This window comes from Melopsittacus undulatus, chromosome 5 (genome assembly GCF_012275295.1).
Source record: "Melopsittacus undulatus isolate bMelUnd1 chromosome 5, bMelUnd1.mat.Z, whole genome shotgun sequence".
In the NCBI taxonomy this organism is placed as follows: domain Eukaryota; kingdom Metazoa; phylum Chordata; class Aves; order Psittaciformes; family Psittaculidae; genus Melopsittacus; species Melopsittacus undulatus.
In genome coordinates, this window is record NC_047531.1 from 51,808,964 (window position 1) to 51,821,540 (window position 12,577).

Consider the following 12,577-nt stretch of genomic DNA (forward strand, 5'->3'; position numbering starts at 1 on the left):
CCAGCTCATAGGGTAGAGTTACATCGTACGCTTCCTCTAATCCCCTGCACACTGCCTTGGCTATCCAACATCGTACAGTGATGTTCTAATAATTCCTTGTGACAGGAGCTAACATGCTGAGAGCAGTGTAAGTGTTTAATGATGAAATGGATTGAGGAGTTAAAGCTCAGGAGAACAGTACAGATTCCTTAAGGTGAAAAAGCATCAAATATGCCATTAGAATGGGTCTGTCAGGGTATAGGCGATAACTGAAGTATGTCTGATTACTTTTAATAGCAAACAAAAAAGTCAGTGAATGATTTATTTGTGAGGAATGATAGCAAGTAATAAGATCATCAAACTAGATGGCTTCTTTAAGTAGTATGAGCTATCTCTTCGATAGATGTCAACACAGGAAAACAGAGATATTCTCTAAGGCTATGAAGATCATCCTGCAAAAGATCTGAGCAGACACTGTTGAAAATTATGATCCCCACAAGTATCCCAGAGATTAGCAAAATGATATGTTTCCTGAAAAATTTGTTTGCTTGGGATGTTTGGAAAGCTCACTCGAACTGTGCTGTAAAATATGTAGTCACGTGGCATCTGAACAGCATTTGGTTTAAAATAAATGTTTTGAGTTTGCATCATTTGAATTTGAGAGTAAATAAAGCCCTGCTCTCCCTCCTCCTAGTGGTGGCATTGTATTAGGATTACTCAGGACAGGAGCAAAAACCATGAGGAGGAACAGAAATAAGCTTGAGATAACCAGTTGCTCAGTGCATGAAGAGAGTGAAGAAAAAAGATTTTAAGTGTACATGCATTGCTCAGACAAAATGCGGAAACAATCAATGAAGGATGCTGCATCCGTTATGCTCACCTGGGTGCGCTGCTTGGGACCACATCTACAAGGTATGTGGCCAACAGGGACCCCAGGCAAAGCTGGTTTGGTGCTGCTTGTAAAAGGCAATGTAGACAAACTCACCATATGGCAGTACTTGCTGCACTGCCTTCAGTCTGAAAACAGGAGCCAGTTTTGTCTAGTTTCTGTCAGAAGAAGATTTGTTGGGTTCTCCAGTGTTTGACTGGGATGCAGCAAACCAATAGAGAAAGAATGACGATGGTGATAAACTGATAGAGACAGTTTAGAAAGCATGGAAATCATGTTGACTGGCTACAGAAAATGACTAGAACTTGAGATTACTTCATCTCTTTTTCCCTTTTCAACACTCACAGAAGAGCATAAGAGCTGTTCACAGTATGTGAATTTTATTAAATCCCAATTAAAGCAGTATTATTCCTCCAGCATTTCGCCTTCTGTTCAGATATGCACTTTGTGGCCACAGTCTAGATTTTTGCCATTTGTAATCTGGATTCCTGCAACATTCTCTACAAAAAGTTATTCAGAAACTTGAACTGCAGAAGGAAACGGCTGACAACAGCCCAGCAGAACTTCTCAGTGGAGGGCTCATAGCTAGGAGCTCTTTGTACTCAGAATTTATTTGCTGGCTCTGATTTTTTCCTTTTATCTTTGGTTCAGTTAGTCTCCTCCCTGTATTTCTAGATTTTCTAGTAGTCAGTCATTCAGCCTTACAGAACACAACCCGTCCCAGATTACCTCTAACCATCAGCATGTACATTTCCTGCTCCTAAAACAGCCATGCGACATGGAACAGTCTCTTTTCAAAGTTTTTCTATAGACCAAAATAAAGCTGCAGGGCTTGCAGTGTGTTCCAGGCAGCTCAGTTTTTGTCCTTTATGTGGCAACTGTGAAGGAAGTGGCGGGAGAGACTCAGCACTCTATATCATTAAAAAATGCTTTTGCCACTGTGGTCATCCAAGACCTGGGTAGAGCAGCTTTTTGGCCAGACTTTTACTACCAATAACGTGAAGTTGTCTCTAGGAGGATCTTCTCCAGAACATAAAGTATTTACTAGTCTGGCTTCTCCTGACAAATGAATATTTTAATATATGTTTGGTTTTGCTGTTGGGTGAAAACCATAAAATATAAAAGGTGTTCAGTGGGGACAAGATGAGTGCATTAGGAACTCACAGACAGGGAGATGTCATGTATTTACCCTTCCAGCAGTAATGAAGAGAGAGAACTTTACATCCCCAAACTTATAGCATGATAAGGATAAGGAATAAGCGCGTGAACATTGTGCCTCCCTAGCTATAGTAGCTGAATTAGGAATTAAAATAGAATACAGTTTAGGCCTGAAGACTGCCTTTTTGAACTCCACAACCAAGAGTCTATAAATCTATAGTAGACTGCTTGTTACAGAGAACCTGCTTGTCCTCTCAGCCATGAAAGTGTGAGATAAACCTGATTTGGGTTATTTTCTTAGGAATTTCAACTTTCTGTTCTCTATGTTTCACTAATCCAACATATGCACACACACACAAAAAACCTTTTCTTCCAAATTGAGGATGGTTTCTTAGAAACTTTTGTTTGTCCTATATGATAGGGCAAAAGAATATTTCAAATATTTCTTCAGTACCTTGGCAAATGACTGCTGTCACTCTGCTTTCACAATCCAGAGGAGATTTACTTGACCAGCTTGGTCTCAGATGGAAACTCACCACAGATGGAGCTGTGCCCAAAACCCTGGAGTGGGCCAGCTACCCTGGAATGTTTCTCTTGCCCCACCCAATATAGCTCCACTGAAAGTATGGAATAACACCACTATTGCAGAGCTTCACATTAGTTTCATGTTCAGAGAAGGCACTGTGCTTTTGTAAATTAACCCTGTGGGCATCCCATTGGGTTCATTTTCATGGAAAAGGGGCTTGCCCAGGAGCAGAGGCAGCATGCCACTTCTGAATGCCCAGTATTAGACAAAAACTGCTGAAAAATACCTGTGGTGTTCACAAACCTTTTTTCTTCAAAAGTGTATGTTTTAGGGTTAACCTTCACTTCCACAGAAAATTCCACAAATACATGAAATCAGCATGGCTAAACATGAACACATCCCAGTTAATATCCCTTAGCAATGCTCTATCCAGTTGTTTTATCACACAATTACAGGTCCCATCTCTAATCTCCAGTGGGTCTTTGGAGACATGAGTTTCTCCTAGGGATGAGTAGGGTGGTAGGACTGTCCATGTAGAGGTGCTGGGGTTCAAAACTGAATCTATTCCCTGTTCCAAGACTCTGTGACCTCTGTCTGTTCAGACTCAGTGGAAGTGGGGCATCCCAGGGTTGCAAGTACAGACTGGCCCAGCGATAATGTAAGAGTGCAGTTGCATGCCAACCTCTGATGAGTTAGACTCAGACATTCATCCAGATAATCAGGTCAACAGACCATATTCCTAAATTATCACAGGGCAGCTCCAAATCTATCACATTCAGTTTCTTTTCTGACATGTAAAGGGCCAGAAATATCTTTCTACAGCAGCACAAGTAACCTTGTTGGGTATAAGACTCATTTCAAGGAACTCCAGAATTATCCAATGAGGGCCACAGCTTCTGTTGATATATCTCAGTAATCTTAGGAATTATAAGGTAAGGAGTATGACTATAGTGCCTGTAGATCTGAAATTCGGTAATAATTGAGTGCTTAGCTCCCTACCTGCCTAAGCACTTCCCTTGCCCCAGTCTCTTATCTGATGAGAGTTACCTACTCAGATTCTGGTTAGCATTAGTGCTGCTAGAAAAAAATGAAGCATTGCAAACTCCTGTTAATGTATGTTTTTGGGAAGGTCCAAGGAGACTTGCAGAACAGTGTTGAGAAGTCAAGGCACCTGGCTCCACTGGGAGAATGTAATGCACCAGGGTGAGGCTCTGCCCTGACTTCACTCCTGAAAAGGGACTTCCTTATTTTAATTTTTTAGGGAGGGTGGGGTAGGAAAAAAATACTGCTTTAACAGTCACTTTCAATTCAGCATTGATTATAGGAAATGAATACATATGGAAAGGAAGCTCGTGTGACATCTCTTTTCACTTCCTTAGTGTTAGTCTTTAGCTGTAAGGAGAGTCAAAATTTCATTTAACAAAAGATTCTCAGGTTTCAGAATGTGCTCATTCAGATTAGGAAATTTTCTCCAATTTTTAAATAATTTGTGAAGAAAAGCTTTTTGAGACATAGTCTGGATTTGATTAAAAAACTATGTTGTCAATGAAAATATTTTGTTTGGATTTTTGTCCTTTGTTTATTACTACACTAAATAAATGTTATCCTGCAACAGAAAGTATTTGAAATCTTTTTTGCTTGTTTTCTTCCCTACAAAAAATTATCTATGAGATATTTACCAAATTACCAGAACTCTTACTCCAACTTCAGAATTTTCTGAAGCATTTTTATTAAAATGACAAAACCTGAAATAATAATAATTTAAAAAATCCCCAAGCCTCTGCAGACTGCAAAGAAAAATGGTTGTCATCTCATTACTGGTATTCTTCCTGTCACCTCACTTGCTGACCTCACCTGGTTTTCAGTAACGTCTTCACAGGCTGTACCATTTTTCACTCTTAGTTTTTTGGCTGAATACCTACAGTAGGGTACATTTTGTTCTCTTTCTTAATGAGTGTCAGAGGTTTGTTTTCCCTCTTGCGGACCACAGATCACATTAAATTACTAAGAACAGCCCAGGACCAAAAATACATTAATTTTCACTTCTGTTCTGAAAAGTAACTATAAAATTGAGTTATGCAATCACATACTTGTTTTCCCAATGACTTTTAAGGTCAAATATACCCAGTTTAAAGGCAAAGACTGTTTTTAAAAGTATTCATCTATCTGTTAAGCTACTGCAACTTGCAATCTAAAGGTCATGATATTCCTTCACAATCAATGGTACTCCTAATGAACCCTTATTTTTGACCAGAAAGTCCCTTTCTTTCAACTTAGACTTTCAGGGCCATCTGTATCAATCACATTAAGGAATCAGCTGGGAAGAATAGAATCTCTCACTTTCACTTCATTTTAAATATTGTGTATATTCAGAAATGCCCTACTTTGCACATAGGCATTACATCTGTATGAGGGATTTGCATCAGTGTGACTAAATTGATTTTGCTGCATCATTGCACATTTGCTTAATGTAAACAAGGCCTTTACTGTTGGCTATGCTGAACTAACAAAAAAAAAAGCAAAAACTTTCTCTAAGGTTGTTTGGAGATATGATTCTAAACACACATCTAGGGAAAATAAGAAGTGTTGGTTTGCTTTTGCATGTTGCTACTTTTAAAGAGTTGGTTTTCAATGGAGCAAAGCTTATTAGAAAATTCAGAATCCATCAATTTAAGCCAAAGAAGCATGCTACAAGTTTTGTAGCAGAAAGATATAACCAATGTTATCTTGGTTACTGAAAATTTTATTTGCAGTAGCAATTAGCTAGTAAATAAAATGTTCAACTCCTAAAAAGCCCCTGAGCTATTTTGAGTTTCCCTTTCATTGTGCCCCAAGTCTCATCCATGCAACTAAACTGAATCCATAGTGGACAATAGGCAGCAGGACCAGCCAGAGTCAAACAAATTCCTCTGTTTTATTATGCATCTTTTCTAAACAGCCCTGAATGGAGGGTGGGACAATGAAACAGAGGATAAACAAGTCACAGTCTTGACTAAAAGCCACCGTGGGTGACAAAGGACTGCATTATCTAGAATAATACTTCCAAGCCCTCCAGCCATCTGAGTCTGGACAGACTTCAGAACTGTAGCACACAAAGTTCAAGGCTCTCACCTGGCCTCTCAGCTCTACAAACCTTCTTTGGGATGGGAGACATTGCACTCTGGACTTGTTTAAGCCCGAAGACTTAAGGGAAGAAATAGCCCAAGCCTCTCCCCATTTTTGTTTTTTTTTTTTTTCATTCTGTCATCACTATTTAAGGTTCTAGTTCTTAGGGAATTATAGTATAATGAAATAAAAGGTAATAGATAATATATATATATATATATATGAACTTTAGATAGATAGACAGTATCTAAACCCCGCACACTTGACTCTCAGCACAACGCATTTATGCATATAGGCAAATACTGAACATCTAAGAGCATTTACTTCTCAAAGTCCTTGTTCTTCTTGGTTAACATCTTGGGAAGAAGGGTGAGAGACAGGGAAAGGGTTTTTTTGCCCTTGCTTTTCCACATGCAATTTCCAACCATAGAGAAATTTCTTACTGGGGTTACAATTTGACATACAACCAGTGCCAATTATAAGGTGATGTCAACATAGCTGTTCAAATGTTGAGTCATGGCCTACAAGAACATAGCACTGATAGATGACAAGTAAGATATTTTTGGTGTTCCATTTTTTTGTGGGACAAGTCACAGTCATCCTTCTGTGACTACTGGAAAGAAGATCTTTACGAGCTAATGAATATGCCAGTGGCAATTCTGCCGTCCCATCACAATGGAGTTACAGTGCCTTGATGATACTCTTACAACCTTGTTTCAGGTTCACAGGCACTCACGTCTTGGTTTAAAATAAAGGCGTGATTCTTGATTACATTTATGATCAGAAACAGTATTGTACAAACTAAAAAAGAATACATAAGTTGACAGAAATATTCCACTAATTATTGTGAGCTGAGATGCACACCTGTCGGTGTTGGTTCCATCCAGTTTCTTTCTCATTTAAATACCCTAACAGAATGGCCATTGCTGGAGAAACTGCAGTATTCCAACCAATTCTTTCAGTTCTGACAGGCTAAGGAAGGATTGACTGTAAGATTGGCCTGTGTGGTTCACATGGATCAATGGGTGACTATTGATTTAGGGTGTTATATAACTGGGCAGTTCATTCTCTCTGGCAGATTTGAGAGGAATGGATGGCAGATTTGAGAGGACATGCTAAAATTTTTGCTTTCTGCTCCTTTACACTGGAGTAGCGAAATTTGTAATGTTAATAGAGGAGTCATAATGATGCTTCAACTACATTGATAAGAACCTTCAGAAGTACCGGTAAGGAAAGAAAAACAGACATATATCAGGATTCAGTTATATTTCCTATGGAATCATGCACATGCTGGGACACCTATTAGAAATGTTCTACCAGATACTCTCATATTCTGCCCCTCCTAGATTAATACCTTAGTACATATTTTTATGTTTAAAGCAGTGTTGGCATTGTGCAGCCATATAATACTGTGACAAAACCTGCTCTGTCACTCATGTGCATTTTTACCCTAAATCAAATGTGAGTAAATCAAGCAGAGTTTGACCCTAAATTTGAGAGCTTCATAAGCAGAAGCTATGCATTGTAGTCACAGAAATGTCCAGATCTGCGAAGCTGCACGTTTATGATTTTCCAATGCTTGAACAGATTTTAAAATAAGCCAGTCTGTAAATACAAGGGAAAATCTGACTGTGACATTATGAAGCTGTGCAATGCAGCACTCCAGATTTGTTTTCTTCACAGCTCTGTAGAACTGTAGGCAATATGTAATGCCTAAATGCCTAATTTATTTCTTTTACTTCTTTTCAAACAAGCTATACCCCATAGGAAAATCTTAGTAATCTACAGCATTATGAATTTTAATGTATTTTTTGAAAGTATCATTTGACTTTTCAGCTAGGGTCAAGGGTGATGCTTCATTGATTAGAGACATACTCTGGGATTAAAGACAACAGGCTTATCTTGTTTTATACAGATCACATACTTCCCTGGGAAGATTATTGAGTTTATAGCTCTATTTGCATTTGCCCAAAAATAGAATTTTTCTGTCCAGGCATGTGTGAGGGACCTCAAAGATTGAGACATCTCACATGTTGTTGTAATTTGAAATCACATAAAATGTGTAGCAGGAGAATAACCTAAATGTTAAAATGAAGCTGGAACTCAGACGTAATTTCTAATCTATTATTATTGTCATCCAGTAAGAGATTAAATTTATTCATATTGCTTTTTTTTTTTCTTGATCTGAAGTAATAACTGGGTATATTTTTGTCTTGGGAGACAATTCAACAGCTAATGACATAATTTTCAATTAGATATTGGCCAAAACAAAGTTATTCCAAGTTATTACTCTTACATAGACTATACTGTAAAGAGCATACAAGGAAACTCAAAATTCCGATTATCAGCAAATATGGCTCAGCATAACTCCGCTGAAGTAGCTGTAACTAAATCAAGTTGGACTTCCTAACAGTCTGTGCTAGTGTCCCCACTTACAGTTTTGCAGTGACTGATATCTTAGTTCATCTTTACAAAAAACATAATTTTATTTCTTAGCTTCTGCTTGATTAATCACAGGTGAGTGACAAACTGAGAAGGATTAATGTGAAATCAGTCCTGAATACTATCAGTGTCAAGCAATGAACATGACATTTTTTTTCCCCTTGAGATAATTTAACAACCAAACACAAGCAGTTAAAAGAAAAAAAAAGAAAAAGAAGGAAAAAAAAGGAGTATTAGCTTAAAAAAACCCACATTTTTTTGGCAAAAAGAATATAAATATAATAAAACTACAAAACGGCATAGTCAGCTGTCCATTGAATTGTAGAAATCAAGACAAAAGTTGCTTTAAATTATTTATGGTTATCCAATAGGCCAGTGCATAATATTTCCCCTCTGTAATTTTCTACATATTTGCCCAGAGAGGAATGCAAAATAGCTCAAGTTAGTAATTCCTCCTCTTGCCACTGGAATATAGTGGCACAGTCCAACATCTTTCACAGTTTTGGGTGCATTTGTTAATGTTTTTCTTCTATTTTCCTAACTCATTTTTCCTACATACATTCTTCTCTATGCCAGTATCTGAATTTCCAGTATCTGCATTTACAGTAGAAGCCTTGCTCTCCATTAATTTTTCCTGAATGTATTCACTGTTATTATTCCATTTCAGTCTTTCCATTCCTTTGTTCACGTTTTATCACACTTGACTGCCTTCTTCCCAATTTTGCTGCATTTCTGTTGCAGGCTCTGCACTTTCCCACCAGCACTGTGGCAGCTCCGTGCTGACTGCAGTGTAGTAATCACATCCTGAAAGCGTTAAGATGAGCTTGTGTCAGATCAGAGTCATGCAGTAGTCATATTAGATATACTACACTCTTCTTATACAATTACCTATGATGTGTTGTACCCGAGGCACAGGTTTATATTAAGAAAAATGCCTAGGGACTATTAGAGGAAATATAAGGAGCTGAAGAAAGCCAATGTTTCAAAAGGGAAAGGCTTCTTCCACTTCAACAATGTAGAGGAAAAAGTAACCCCATTAATGATAATGCAAGCCACTAAAAATTGAGTAATTCAGACTTGCAAGCAATCAGCGGTTACCTCTAATATGTCAGTCTTGATGAAAGCAGTATTTCAGTCCTTCTCTTTTCAGGCTGCAGGTCCTGTGGCCATCACCAGCTTGTCAGAGCCTGGAAATCCTGTAATTGGGCAGTGTGAAGGAGACAAAGCAGATGGGCCCCTACGCTTTGAGTACTGTAGGAGCTGAAGTGTTGGAACCGAAGAGTACTGAGAATTTTTAGGCTCTCTCTGTAATCTGGTCAGCCAAGGACGTTGTTGTATGTCAGTTTACAAATTCTTCCTCTTGGGTTGCATGGGGAGAATGGTTTGGCTTAATGGGGAGAAGAGGAAAAGAAAATAACAGCCCACTTAGAAACATACCAGACTGTTTGGCCAGGCCAGGAGCCTGGGGAACAAAAAGGCTAGACACATTTCAAGTAGATATCCTGAAACAGGGAAAGAACTGGTTTATGGCTTAAGGTAGTGGACTGGTTTGCCCAGATTATAATGTTTAACACAAAATGGAGGAGAAGGGGAGGGGAAGCGGGAAGAAAGAAAATAAAAGCTTTATCTGACCAAAAGAATTAATCTTTTCCAATAGACTCACAATGCTTAGGTGAAAGATGTATTCCTGGCTAGCTTTCTATATCTGAACATGGAAATAAGTGTCATTTTCCTATAGTGGTTTACTCCAGCACCTCCTTAAACAACTGATTTATCTGTTTTACTTGTTAATATTTTCTTTTTTTTTTTAAAAAAAAGACAATAAAATTTGCACACAGAAGTATATAGCAAGAGGGAAGAATAAAACATGTTGATTGGACAGTATGGAGTAATTGCAGAATAATGTTTCCATAATTTTCTTATTTACAATCACATGGAGAAACCTTTCAAACACAGAAAATGCCATCTTTTAGATTTTGTTCCAGAGCCTGTCATTACAGAACTGTTCCCCAAATTAAGAAAAAATAAAAAGAAATTAAAAAAGAGCTAAAAATGAAAAAACAAAGGTTACTTCATGTTATCTGGTCAAGAATTTTGCTTAATACAAGAGTATTCTGCTATCCACTCACATAAAAATATTACCTAAGCCAAGGAAAAAGAGTGTCTGTAGATATAATAATGAATATACTGTTTATCATTCCAATACTGAGAATCCCATAGAAATTAAGTGCATTTCTATAAACCCATCACAATTTCTTTTTCCATTTGGCCACACTAGTGCTAGCTGGTATGTTAGGGTGGGAGTTGATTGTGCAACTTAAGAGGTGAACTGGTTTGTATTCAAACATAAAACAAGTTGTCTTTCAAGATGATATAAGGGGTTTTAACTTTGCTGAGTCAAATTTCAGCAAAATAAATAGACCCAGAGGGTCAAATGTACTAAAGGTATTGTATCCCTGTAACAAAACTATACTGCTAAACATGTCTTGAGATAGGGTTTGAGGTTTCAGATGCATAAATCTTAGCTTATTTGTTCCCGTGGCAACATGAACCACAGCAAATCTTTTAAATCCTTTATTAAAGAGAAAAAATAAGGGGAAAAATAATAAAAATATTTGGAATACAGAAAAGTAAGGCTTTAATTTAAAAAAACTCCAGTTTCCATTCACTGTTAAGAATCTGTGTAAGGAAATTACCATTGTTTAACAGGGTTAAAGAGATAGTGAGAAAGACAATGTACTAGGGTTTTTTTTATTTTAGAAAAGAGAGTTATTCAGCTCACTGAGATGGGCTGGAACTGCTACTGGAGCTGCTGTCAGAGCTCAGTCCTTCCCTAGAGAGGCAGGCAATACAAACAAGGCACAAAGACAACGCAAGAACTGCAGGGGAAGGGAACTCAGCCTCTCACTCTGGTGTTGGCTCCAAATAACAAGTTCATTGCTAGAAAAACTCCAGCACAGCATATTGTCTGTTGGTCACACCAAAACATGGAAATTGCAGCAGTACCCTGCTGTTTCTAACATAGCTTTCTGGAAGCTGTCTAAAAACAGCATAGCAGCAGCTCTCCAAAGCACATAGCTTTAGCATCTCAAGCACACTCTTCTTAAACAGCAAAGGGAAACACAAACGAAAAAGGAGAAAATGGGAGGGAAGGAAGAGCACAGACTGGGGGCCTATGACAGCCTGATTTCAGGTGTTGTTCAGGATTTAGCCAATGCAAGTGGAAACATGAGGGCATCTGAATTCCTCCCTCTGGCCCAATCCATTCTCTGCACTTTTCATACTGATAATAAATGCCCATAGCAAAGGAGCCGTGGTGGACTGACTGCAGGGGGTGGGGCATATGACTGCAACCATACTGGGCTGTGTTCCTGCTGTCTACCTGTCTTCCTGCAATTTGGGTCAAATTAAGCACCCTTCCAGCTGACTTACAAGGTTGGGAGCACCAGAGAGGTGGAACAGCCCATCCACTCATGATATTGTTCATCAGCAAGGCTTACTCTGCAGTATATCAACTTTGTCCCACTTAATCCAGTCCCACACTTTTTTCTTTTACTGGACATGATTTAAGTCCTTCGGGCTTATCAGTGGTTCTTTTTTTCTCAAAAAGCCTTGTAATTTTGTCTTTAATTTTTACTGACCTTTTCAAATTATTTTATGTAACAGGCTGAGCTGTACATTGGTCACCTTGAACGATTTAGAGTGGTAGGCCTTGGCACAGCAGGATCTAGTTTTTCTTACTTGCAAGGACATTCCTTATCTTCTCTAAAAAATGAAAGTCTGTATGTTGGTCATTAAAGATATTAGAATGCTTTCTACAAGATTAAATGTATCAGTCCTGTTGTCCTATCTAAACAATTTGGAATTGTACAATTCAAGACTTCTTCTTGACACACATTCTCAAGGGGAACTAGTGTAAAACAACTCAGACATATCTGATGTGTCTGACAGGCTGCAGGAGAAGCTGTTCTGCACTTAAAAATTCCAGTGTGTTTTGTGGCAAAACCTGATAGAGGATTGCATTTGTGTCAGTCATGTGTTGTTTATATATTCTTGAAATAAATGTATGAAAAGTTACAGTGCACATTTAATAAATATGACTTTAATTTTAACAGCAAATTTTGCAAAAGATCCTGTTTGGTATAGGTAGGCATCTGCTACCATGAGCAAAGGGAAAGCAAAAGTCTGCCTTCCTCTGGTCCCAGCTGCCCCATTGCTTGAACCAAGTGTACAGAGTTGTTCAAATGCACCATGGAGAAAATCTCAGACAGATACAGTGAATCCCAGAGCTGTGTTAGATGAGGAACGGGGTTGGGAGGAGGGACTGAGGAGTTAGGGCAGCCCAGCCAAGTAGACTGGGCACAAAGAACATCATACTGGGAGTGAGCAAACAGCTGATCGGATCAGGAGATCAGGAGTTGGGGTCCACTGTGACTTGCTGTAGGAGGATACTGGGTCTGGGATGAAGCAGGGAAGGC